Here is an 11,008-nt window from a genome sequence, read left to right as displayed (position 1 = left end):
CTTTTATCAACATGGTTAACAATTTTATTTGCATGTTCAGATTTTTATAAAGCTTTTTGCCAAGATGTTCATTTTATCTGAATTTCAATAAGCTTTTGCCACGCGGGAAAGTGGGTCATGTTGGCACTTTGATTCACACCCGTACCTCCCATCGAAATCTGTAATTAAACCGATAGGCTTATTTCCTATGGGACTTTAGTCGGAAAATTCAAGTTACCGGCGGTGTCGGACGCCGTAAAATAAAACCCGATGACGCCAGTTTGCCGCACTTGTCAGAAGAAACAGATAAACCTCGATGGTTGTCAGAAACAGTAGTAAAGAGGAGAAACTATAATTGATGTAATGTGGTTGTGATCTGCTGAAGATCAAATGGTAGAATCAATCAAAGTGTCAACGGCTGCTGACCAGTAAATCCGAAACAAATTCAAACCTTGATCAGTGTCCAATAGGGAGTGCATGGAGGAAAGAGGAAAGTATTGTACAACTTTAAACTATCAAATGCAACGCAATATAAATATCCATATAAAACACCATGCATGCTCAACACCATACAAAATTAATCAACAGAGAGAAACTAATATCCCTAATGATTGAAAGTCTTTGATACAAGTCTTAAAAAAGAGTCGTAACTTTGGGTTTAACTATGGAGGAAACTCTGTAGTTAAGCGTGCTCAGGCTGGAGTAGTACTGGGATGGGTGACCTCCCGGGAAGTCCCGGTGCTTCACCCTTGTGAGCATCACTTAGGTCCAATGAATGCTAAGTGTTCCATTTATTCTCATGAGAGATGGATTCATGTTGAATCACTACTCATGAAACATGGGTCAATGAGTTTGACTCAAAATCACACAGTTAAATCCTGATAGCAATATCACAAGAGGACTCCTATCGAGCTTAAGAGACATTAGCTCGCTACTGAGTAAATATTATTGGGAGGAAGCTTTCAAAGTTGAGATTACAAGCAATGAAGTATATAATCATTGGCTCAAAGTCATGGAAAAAGGAAGACTCTGCAATTGAAGATACAACTTGTAATCCTCTTAAAATTCTTGAGTTCTATTAGAACTTGATTGCCATAAAACTTACCATCCCCACAGATCTTGTTGAAAATGTCTCACGTAAACAAAAATTATATAGCTATAAGGTAATAACCTTGGCCCGGTTAGTGAAAATATATTGTTTAGGCATATTGTTAAAAAACTCTTTTGTTTTTTATTTTGAAAATGTATGGTTGCATAAAGAAAAAGGCCAAAGCCAACATATTCCCCATTTTCTTTAGGACTCAAAGGCACGACAATTGATATAATTTGACAAAGTAGGAAAACAAATATTTCAGATGTAAAAGTTATTTGATGTCCACATTGTCTAATAATTGTACAAGTAGATGCAATTTCAATTCATCTTACTTCATTTTAAAACTTAGCAATTCTCATTGTAACAAAAAAATAGAAAATTTAGTTTCCTTTGATTTCAATTTTTGTATGAGATTATTTAAGTTGTCAAATTAGGATTTAGGATTTTGTTATCTTTATTTCTTTTGGTTTCAATTTTGATTAATAAAGTATAATTATAATTAAGATATCTACAATAAAATAAAATAATATTATTTCAAATGTAATAATATCATAAACTAAATATAAAATTAGTGTTAATAGAAAATTTTAAAATATGATATATTATATAAAAATTATATATTTATTTATTTAATTGTATAGTAAGATGAACTATTGTGTGCATTTTATAATGATAGGTTGTCCATTTTAAAATAGGAAACAATAGTTACAAGAGTAGGAAGGAGAAATGATTGATATTGATAAAAATTAGGGAGAGAGAAAGAGAGAGAGTTTGTGTATGACAAAGATAAATATGAAGGGAAAGGCAGAGATGAAGGAAGTATGAGGGAAAGGAATGGAGGAATAGGACAAGGAGAGATGAGAGTGGGGAGATGAAGATATAGAACAGATATATTTGAGGCCATGGGTCAAAGAGAAACAAATAAAATAAAATATAGATAGTGAGAGATGAATGGTAAAGAGAGGAATAAGATAATATATATAGGGACAAAGTAAGGAATATATGTATGTATAAGAAAAATAAAAAAGGAAAAGACGAAGAGCTATATAGGGAGAATATGTGAATTAGAGATAGACATATGGATTAAAAAATAGAGACATGGCAAAGTTGACAAGTGTCAAAATATCACTATGTCATGAAGGATGTGGCAATCTAAACTATCAAATGGATGAATGACATGTGGTGTCGACATGGTAGGTGGTCCTACACAGATGACATGGCGGAGTTGATAGGTGTCAAAATGTCGCTATTTCATGAAGGATGTGGTAGATTTTGAGGTGGAATGGCGCTATGTCATGAAGGATGTGGCAATCTTGACTATCGAATGGATGAATGACATGGGGTGCTCACACGAGAGAGGAAAAGATAGTGATGATGAGATAGAGGCAATTTTAAATTATTGATTTCAAATAGCTAGGTTGTCCATTTCATACAAGAAATAATTGTTAGATGGATATAAAATTATAAGGAGAGATAAGGAGAGAGTGAGGGGGTAGGGGTAATAATGAGCAAGATGAATAATATGAAGGGAAAAAATGGGTGAAGAATTGAAAAGATTGATAGAGATAAAAATAGATAGGCAAACGTAGGGAGAGACAATGTATAAATAGATGGATATGAATGGAATATCAATGTGGAGAATAGTTATGAAGGGAGAGACAAAGAGGAGGGTAGTGGGAGGGAGAAAAATAGAAAGAGGAGAGGGAGTTAAAGAGAGAGAATGATAAACATATATCAGGTAATAGATGAAGAGTGGATAGATAGAGCACATACACAAAGTAGATCAAAGAGAAATAGAGTAGGAGTTCTACATTGAAGTTGCATTTACACATGTTATATTTCAAAATACTTGCAAAAATAAAAGCATAAGGAAACTTAAGGGAACACTTGAAATAGAAATTTCATGCAAACATGCCTATTAGGTAACCTCCATTATAGGTTCATACACCTAAAGAATACATATTTTACTTACTTCCAAAAAATCTTGTAAAATTAGTCTCAAGATCTATTTGTGGTAGATCTTTAAATTGGAGTCATGCCCTAATTTTTTTCAAGATTGCCATTTTTACTTCTAGGTCATCATACACTCACCAACTATTCTTTATGGTTTCTCCTATTTTATCACACAATCACAATAGAGAATGTAGTAGTGGGATAGAGAAAAAGATAAAAAATAAATATGGATAAGTAAAAATAAAGATACAAATGGATAACTATTTTATCACACAATCACAATAGAGAAAGAAGCAATAGGATAGAAAAAAGAATATATGAAAGAAGAAATATGGATAAATAGAGATAGGGAAGAAAATATATATAGAGAGAGGATGAGAATAAATATGGTAATAATGAGCATAATCAAAGTATACAAGACTATCGGCTTGACCCTTTCACCCTTCAAAGGTGAAAGTGCTAGTTTTTATTATGTCGTGCCTCTCATGAAATTAATGCGAGTCCAAGTCAACCATCGTCTTTGAGAGTCCGATCTGCCCACTTCACTACTATCATTCCCCCGTCTTCGCCCCATCATGATCTAGTGCTAGTTCCTATCAACTAGGGGAGAGGACCCGGTAGTTGTGCACCCTAACTTCATGCTTCTCAAAATCCTATGTGGAAATTTCAAATCACTCTCATTTTTTGATAGTAGCTTACTTGGAAAGTCCCCTTCTTATAACTAAGGTTTCAGAGCCACATCATCAAATATGATGCCACATCAACATGTTTTTTGTCAAAGTGTCCAAAACAGCCCCAAAAAAAAGTGAGACCAATCATAGTGCATTGGAGACCCCCATACTTGTGCAGCTGACGTGACATCACACTATTGGTTGTTTTTTGGGAAAAGGGACACTTTTCATTCACTTATGGGTAATCATCATTAACAAAAACAACTTTAAAGTCACATCCATTGGTACAATCTTGTCAAAAATGTTGGATATTAAATCAACAAGTATGGGTATTAAGTTAACAACTATTGTCACAACTATTGGAACGCACTCAAGTACTAGGTCCTCTCCCCTATAGACATCCTTCAACTATCATGTGCATTCCACAAATGCAACTACTACAACACCAAAAGAAAAATGTCTCATTTGTAGACATAATTCATGTATGAGAGCAATGTTTCTGGATTAGATTGTGTGAGTTTTTTGAGCATCAATGTTTTAGATCATACTAAATAATTTTCATTTTGGCATTCTCTCTTCCTGATGATGGATCATGTAGTATGATCTGAAACGTTGATGCTCAAAAAACTCACACAATCTAATCCAAAAACATTGCTCTCATACTAAATGGATTGTGGAAATCTGATAATGTTAATTGACATAATTCATGAAAATCCTTCAATTTTAAATAAGATAAACACTTTTGACTAAGCTAGAGATTGAGTCTTGATTAAGGGGTTCTAACATACAAACGCACAACTAAGGAAGCCAATAGAGAATACTAGCACCAACAAAGACCAAGGAGAAAGCAACAACCTACCAATACTTTTGACCATAGCACAAACCCAAAAGGTAAATCATGAATTAATAAATCAATTTATAAGCATGTAAACTTGCAATAATCTTGAGTATATATATAGAAGTTAATTGCATTTCATCTATTTTATAGGGCTTGAATTGAAATGATCACATAAAGTGACTTCCCCTTATCAAAAATGAAGTCTACAAAACCATTTATAGAATAATTCAAGAAGTAATGTTTATAGGACTTGAGTCAAAATTGTCCCATTAGTTGGTTTAACCCCATAAAGAGACTTCTGAACGATGAAATCTACAAAACCTTTTATAGAGCAATTCAAGATCAAATGCTTATCTTGGTGGTCATATAGTTGTTAGAGTGGGGTTTTTGTTGCACCAAAAGATCGATCTTTCAATGCTCGATACAAGCACTCAACTTATAGTACACAAGAGATAGTTAAGCCCTTGTCACGAATCCCAAGGGGAGTGCTGAACAAATTTCCAACAATCTCCCCCTTAGCAGTACCCGAGAATCTGAGGATTCAAACTTGGGACCAAGTTTTGATACAACTTGTTAGAATGGCGTTGTCATTACACCAAAAGATTGATATGTCAATGCTCGATACACCAACTAATCTTATAGTACACATGTGGCAGTTAAGCCCTTGTCATGAATCCCAAGGGGAGTGCTAAACAAATTTCCAACCACTCAACTTATAGTACACAGGAGGCAGTTAAGCCCTTGTCACGAATCTTGAGGGGACGTTGAACAAATTTCCAACAATAGCATATTTGTGGCAATTAAATCAATAGTTGAGAAATATTGCCTTCTCCACAAATATCTTTAGAACCGATTTTTCAAAAACTAAACATTGTACACATCAAATTAAGTTGCATTCACATTCATAAATCAAATATGTACACATCAAATAAAGTGACATTCACATTGATAAACTGGAAATATGTGCCCATATTTATAAATCAAATATAAAAAGTAGACCTCTGGCCCTTATGTAAGGATGCTTTGCTAAGAAATGGAATGCTAAGGGCATAGACATTTTTAGAACATTATCAGAATAGGATTCTTTGTACAATGGCCAAAGTTAAGAGATAAGTTTGATTTACCATCCTCTCAATGGAGGACGTAGTTTATATCTACTCCCTTCTTTCTATTGACCTTGGAATCTTGATCCATCTTGAATCTCTATGGAACCTTCAAGTTGACCTAGCAGTCTTGAAAAAATATATTTCCAATCTCTGGTGCAAACCTATAGAACCCACAATTTGTTGCCTAATGCTTCCTTTGGAAATTCTTTAACTGTCTATTTTCCAAGGAAGTTTGTAAGCTTTCGGGGTTGGAACTTGATGGTAATTTCAATATTAGTAACATTTTATCTGGTAATTTTATCCAATTTAGTAAATGGCTTAATATGTTTTTGGTCTATTCTATCTTCTACCATACTTTGGGTCATTTGGAATTAAGAAATAATAATATTTTTCAAGGCAAAACTAGGTGCCTCATTGGGTCTCTAAGGAGACTCATAATATCTGATGTTTCCATGCAAGTGACAACAATCTTCAAGATAAAAGAAAACAAATTCATGCAGCTGCTAAAGGATGGCAAGGTGGTTATGGAAAAGAAAGAGTTGGCACATGGATATACCTTAGTAAAAAGCAAGGATGAGTTATATACTACGCTAGCAGAATTTATATAGTAGCTTCAAGTGGAAGGAAAGTGGAACACTAGATGCCAGCAAGGAAACTCTTCTGGAGTCCATTTTGTCTCCCCCATTGTATCACCTATTAATGTTACCACATCTCATTCTAGTGAGGATATATATGAAAATGTCAATGTTATGTATCTATAATATTTTTGGCTTTATGGCTAGTATTATCTAACTAATCTGGCTCAATAAAGAAAACATTTCAATCTACAATTTTGTATCGTGGTTAAACTCCTCCACTATGATCTTGTAAAGGTTTCTAGAATAGTTATATATCCTCTTGTTACATTTTAATGATATGCAAAAGAGAAAATCAAATATAAGGCATGCCCACAAGCACAAAGTAGATGCAAGTCATGCCCACATTCATAAACAAGAGAACTTTGACATATATATTGCAAAAAAAGATTAAATACATCTTAGTTTAAAATTTCTTCCAAGGGTGAAGACAATGTTACTAAATCTCTTCATGGAACTTGGATCTTCCATGATGGTCAATCTCCTAAAGAATGTTAGTGTTCAATAAATCTATGGGAGACAAATAATAAGTTACAATTTCAATGTATCTTATGTTGTAACATGAAGTCATAAGACCTATTAGAAGATGATCTAGTCCAACCCAAGTCAAATCTTTTATTGCTCTTAAGATTTGGATCTTATCATCCAATGTGCAAGATAGGTTCCCTGAGATGTTTGGGAAGAAAAAATGTTTACTTTCTACAACAAAAGAGTTGTTCAAACTAAATAACATTTATCTTTCAATGTGTTGCTTACCCAAGATATTTATGATTGGTATGAGAACAACCCAAAGGAGGGTTGTCTAAACCAACTTTTCAAAAAAGTAAGACTTAATAGACTTGCTAGTTTCTTAAGAAAGGTCCATTGCTCCAAAGTTGCTATTAAGGAAAATATAAAAGTAGATATTTGTGGTTAGTATAATTACAACCTAAAGGAGGGTTATCTAAGCCAACTTTTCAAAGAAGTGAGTCTTAACAAAAATTGCTAGTTTCTTAAGAAAGTTCCATTACTCCAATGTTGATATTAAGAAAAATATAAAGATAACTTTGATTTTTGATATTTTAAACTATTGATTGATGAAAGTCATTCATTCTCTTTAATATACTTGGCCCTAAAAAAATCAACCTTTCCTCTTTGCTCTTAACTCATTACAAAGGTCAAACATAATTTTGATTTTATAATTTTTAAAACTATATTATTCTATTAAAATACTTCATACCAATAAGAAAATCCAAATCATTCAATTTATAATCTCAAAAAAACAATATTAATCATTGGTTTAGTTGTTCACCCTATAAGCACAACCTCTAATAGAAATGATTAATAAAAGAGGAGCAAGGGCAAAGCGGGCTGTTTTATAGAATCAAAATGCAAAGCAGGCTGTAAAAGTAGTCCATGCACACAACCTCTAATACAAAATTAAAAGATTTTTATTTGCTGACAAATGAAACTTGAACAAGCCTGAAGTCGAACCCGGGTATCTACCATGGCAGGGTTTTGAATAATTGATATAAAAAGAGTAAAAATGATTGAAACCAGTTGAGAAAGAAATACCCTGCCCCACTGCATTTTCACATTGATTCCATTGACTTCTTTGTTAATAGTTGTTTTAGTATTTTAACAAACCTCAAAATCTTCATCTGGTCGTTGTAGTATAGTGGTGAGTATTCCCGCCTGTCACGCGGGTGACCCGGGTTCGATCCCCGGCAACGGCGAAATGTAAAATATTTATGCAACATTTTTACTGAAATTGTCAGAGTGTTCTCCCAATTATATGTGGATTTTAATATTGCGACCTCAGTGTCTTTTGCACCGCCGGAAATTGGGTCATGCGGCTGATTTGATTCACACGCAAAGTTGTGTAATGCTCCCATCGAAATCTGTTGCATGTTTGGCAGAGATTTGTCATGCTGTGTCTCTCCTGCTGCCTCTGGAATTAATGGGACTATCTTTCCCCTGCCTTCACCTCAACAAGGTGACAAGCTAGCACAAGTTCCATCTCCTTTCAACAGACGGGGATCTTCTAAATCTTAATATGTAAAAAGTCCTCTTATTTCCAAGGGTTTAATGTATGTCAGCGATAACAGAACTGCTTAGATCTCTCGTTTTCACGTTTTTTTTTTTGTTCTGAACAGATAACAGAGCTGTCCGAGAAGAATAAAATTCAAACGGGCTGAGAAATCGATGAATGGAGAATAAATGGGTTACAAATATATTTCTAGAGAATAAATGGGCATATTGTTGGAGTTAATGTTTTCACGCTAGTAAATAAATAATTGTGTAAATGTGGCAAATCTTGTTCAGTTTAGGGCGAGTCAAAGAGTTTTAGTTTGAATCAATAATTAGTTGTAGATGTGTTTACGTTAAGTATAAGTTCTAGTTAGTTGTTTGTGTGTTGTCAATCATGAATTTCACAGTCATTTAGGAATATTGGTGGGTCAAGGTATTGTATAAATACGCATCTATTATTCAATGATAACAAGCTTCATGTTTGCTCTCTCTATTTTTTAATTGTTGTACTATTTTTGTAATACATATATATGCTAGAACAACAAGAATAAGGATTGCATGTCTCCATGATGGCCAATTGTAGGCAATATTCTTGAAATCATACACTCAAAACAACCTTTGCACCAGTGTTTGCACAATCTCCACAATAAACATAGTCCAATTATAACCCTCAAAATGGGTTTTCGTGCTCTAAAAATAATAGGGAGCCACAAGCTCACTAAAGAAGCCTAAAAAAAGGCCTCGGGAGTTTTCACAATCAATTAGATGATATTGTTGTTAGGATTCAATTGTGTAGTTTTTAAGTCAAAATGTATTGACTAACATTTCATGAATAGTAGTTCACAAGATCTCATTTCTTATAAGTGAATGTAATACAACACTCATTGTGTCTAGGTGATGTTCGTAGAGGTGAAGCATTGGGACTTTTGGGGAGGTCACCCATTCGAGTAGTACTTTGGCTCAAATGCGCTTAACTATGAAGTTCCTTTCAATGATAACCACTTTGCTTGCAACTACATTTGCAAAACCTTTAGCAAGTGTTGAGTCTTATGAATCATTCATTATGATGTCAAGCTCATCAATTGTAAGTAGGAGATATTCTCCACAACAAGTTATATTGTAATATTGTTATCAAGATTTAACTTATAATTTTAAGTTGAATGCATTGACCCATGTTTGACTCTAAATGTACATTGTTAAATTCTGATAGTAATATCACAATTTGACTTGTAAAAAATATATCCTACTTATCAACCAAATGAGTATCAATTTGACAACATTGTTAAACTCTATAGTTAAGCACACTTAGGCTGGAGTAGTATTGGGATGGGTGACCCCCTGGGAAGTCCCGGTGCTTCACCCTTGTGAGCATCACCTAGATCCAAATGAGTATCAATTTGACAACATTGTTAAACTCTATAGTTAAGCACACTCAGGCTGGAGTAGTACTAGGATGGGTGACCTCCTGGGAAGTCCCAGTGTTTCACCCCTATGAGCATCACCTACATCCAATGAGTGCTAAGTGTTCCATTTATTCTCATGAGAGATGGATTCATGTTGAATCACTACTCATAAAACATGGTTCAATGAGTTTGACTCAAAATCACATAGTTAAATCCTGATAGCAGTATCGCAACATTTTATTAAGCAAAACTCTGAGAGCCTCTTCATTGAAGTCCTTCTTCAAGGTTAGAAAATGGGGAATTGAAGTTTTGGTAGAAAGCAAAGTAGGGTTTAGGGTTTGAGAAATTGATTGATCATTTGAGGCATAATGTATTCTCATCTACATGTGTTTTGGGATTTGAGGAAATCATGAGAGATGTGGAGGGTGTCCTTGGGGAAATTATTCTACTTTTGGGGAAATGGGAAGTAGTGGAAGTAGTTACAAGGGTTGGGTTGTCCCAAAAATGGAAATCTTAGTTGAGCATATTAATTAATCATTGCATTGACAAAATGCTATGCTCAAAGTGAACAAGCTTTCCATGACAATCTTTGAAATATGCAGCAAAATATATGTTTTCAACTTGTATTTGTTTGTGCTTAAATTATTGCCCTGCCACATAGACATCATAGTCAATAGAAGTTATTTGTACACTCCAAAATGTACCTTGATCGGATAAAAAATTGACCAATGTTGGAAGGCCTAAAATTATCCTTCTTATTTTTGTTATGAGCCCAAAAGCTCAAAAATCCATTCATTGAAATGATAAAGCACAACACACATGAGAAACCTCACTATTCTAGGAAATTGGAACATTGTCTTGGAGCTTTTTGTTGTTAAATATAACGACTCTACCTCAACCATTCTGCACAACCTTGGTGTCCCTTCCATTGATCACAATATATTAGATAATTAAAAAAGATTCTATTAGATTGTTGGGGAAAGTTTTAGGGGTTTTTCCTTAAGTTGTTCCTCCATCAACTTTGGGCTTAAAATTTTACTTTTGTAGGTCAATGTAAATAGAAAATAAAGACAAACTTGATAAAAAGCTCTCTAGACCACTACAATTTTCAACTATATGTTCATCTTAAGAAATTGAAATACAAGAGTGAACTTGGATGGTTTATATATTATTTGGTGGATTGCACAATTTTGGTTAAATAAACATAGTTTTCCATCTATTTTAATCCTTTTCTATTCAAAGTGAGCTTATAATTGGTGACTAGACGGTCTCATTAAGATACAACTACATATTCCTTAATGACAAGTGACCTAACAAAAA

At 33.9% G+C, this 11,008-nt stretch overlaps 1 non-coding gene across 1 annotated transcript; it reads left to right on the top strand.

Moving 5' to 3' along the window:
* Positions 1–7,918: 7,918 nt before the first annotated feature.
* Positions 7,919–7,990, top strand: TRNAD-GUC (transfer RNA aspartic acid (anticodon GUC)). Its single transcript has one exon. It is a non-coding gene; the product is annotated as a tRNA-Asp (tRNA).
* Positions 7,991–11,008: the final 3,018 nt, after the last annotated feature.

This window comes from Cupressus sempervirens, chromosome 1, assembly GCF_028749045.1.
Source record: "Cupressus sempervirens isolate cs-2001-9-10 chromosome 1, ASM2874904v1, whole genome shotgun sequence".
Taxonomy (NCBI): domain Eukaryota; kingdom Viridiplantae; phylum Streptophyta; class Pinopsida; order Cupressales; family Cupressaceae; genus Cupressus; species Cupressus sempervirens.
This window is presented reverse-complemented; position numbering and strand designations above follow the sequence as displayed.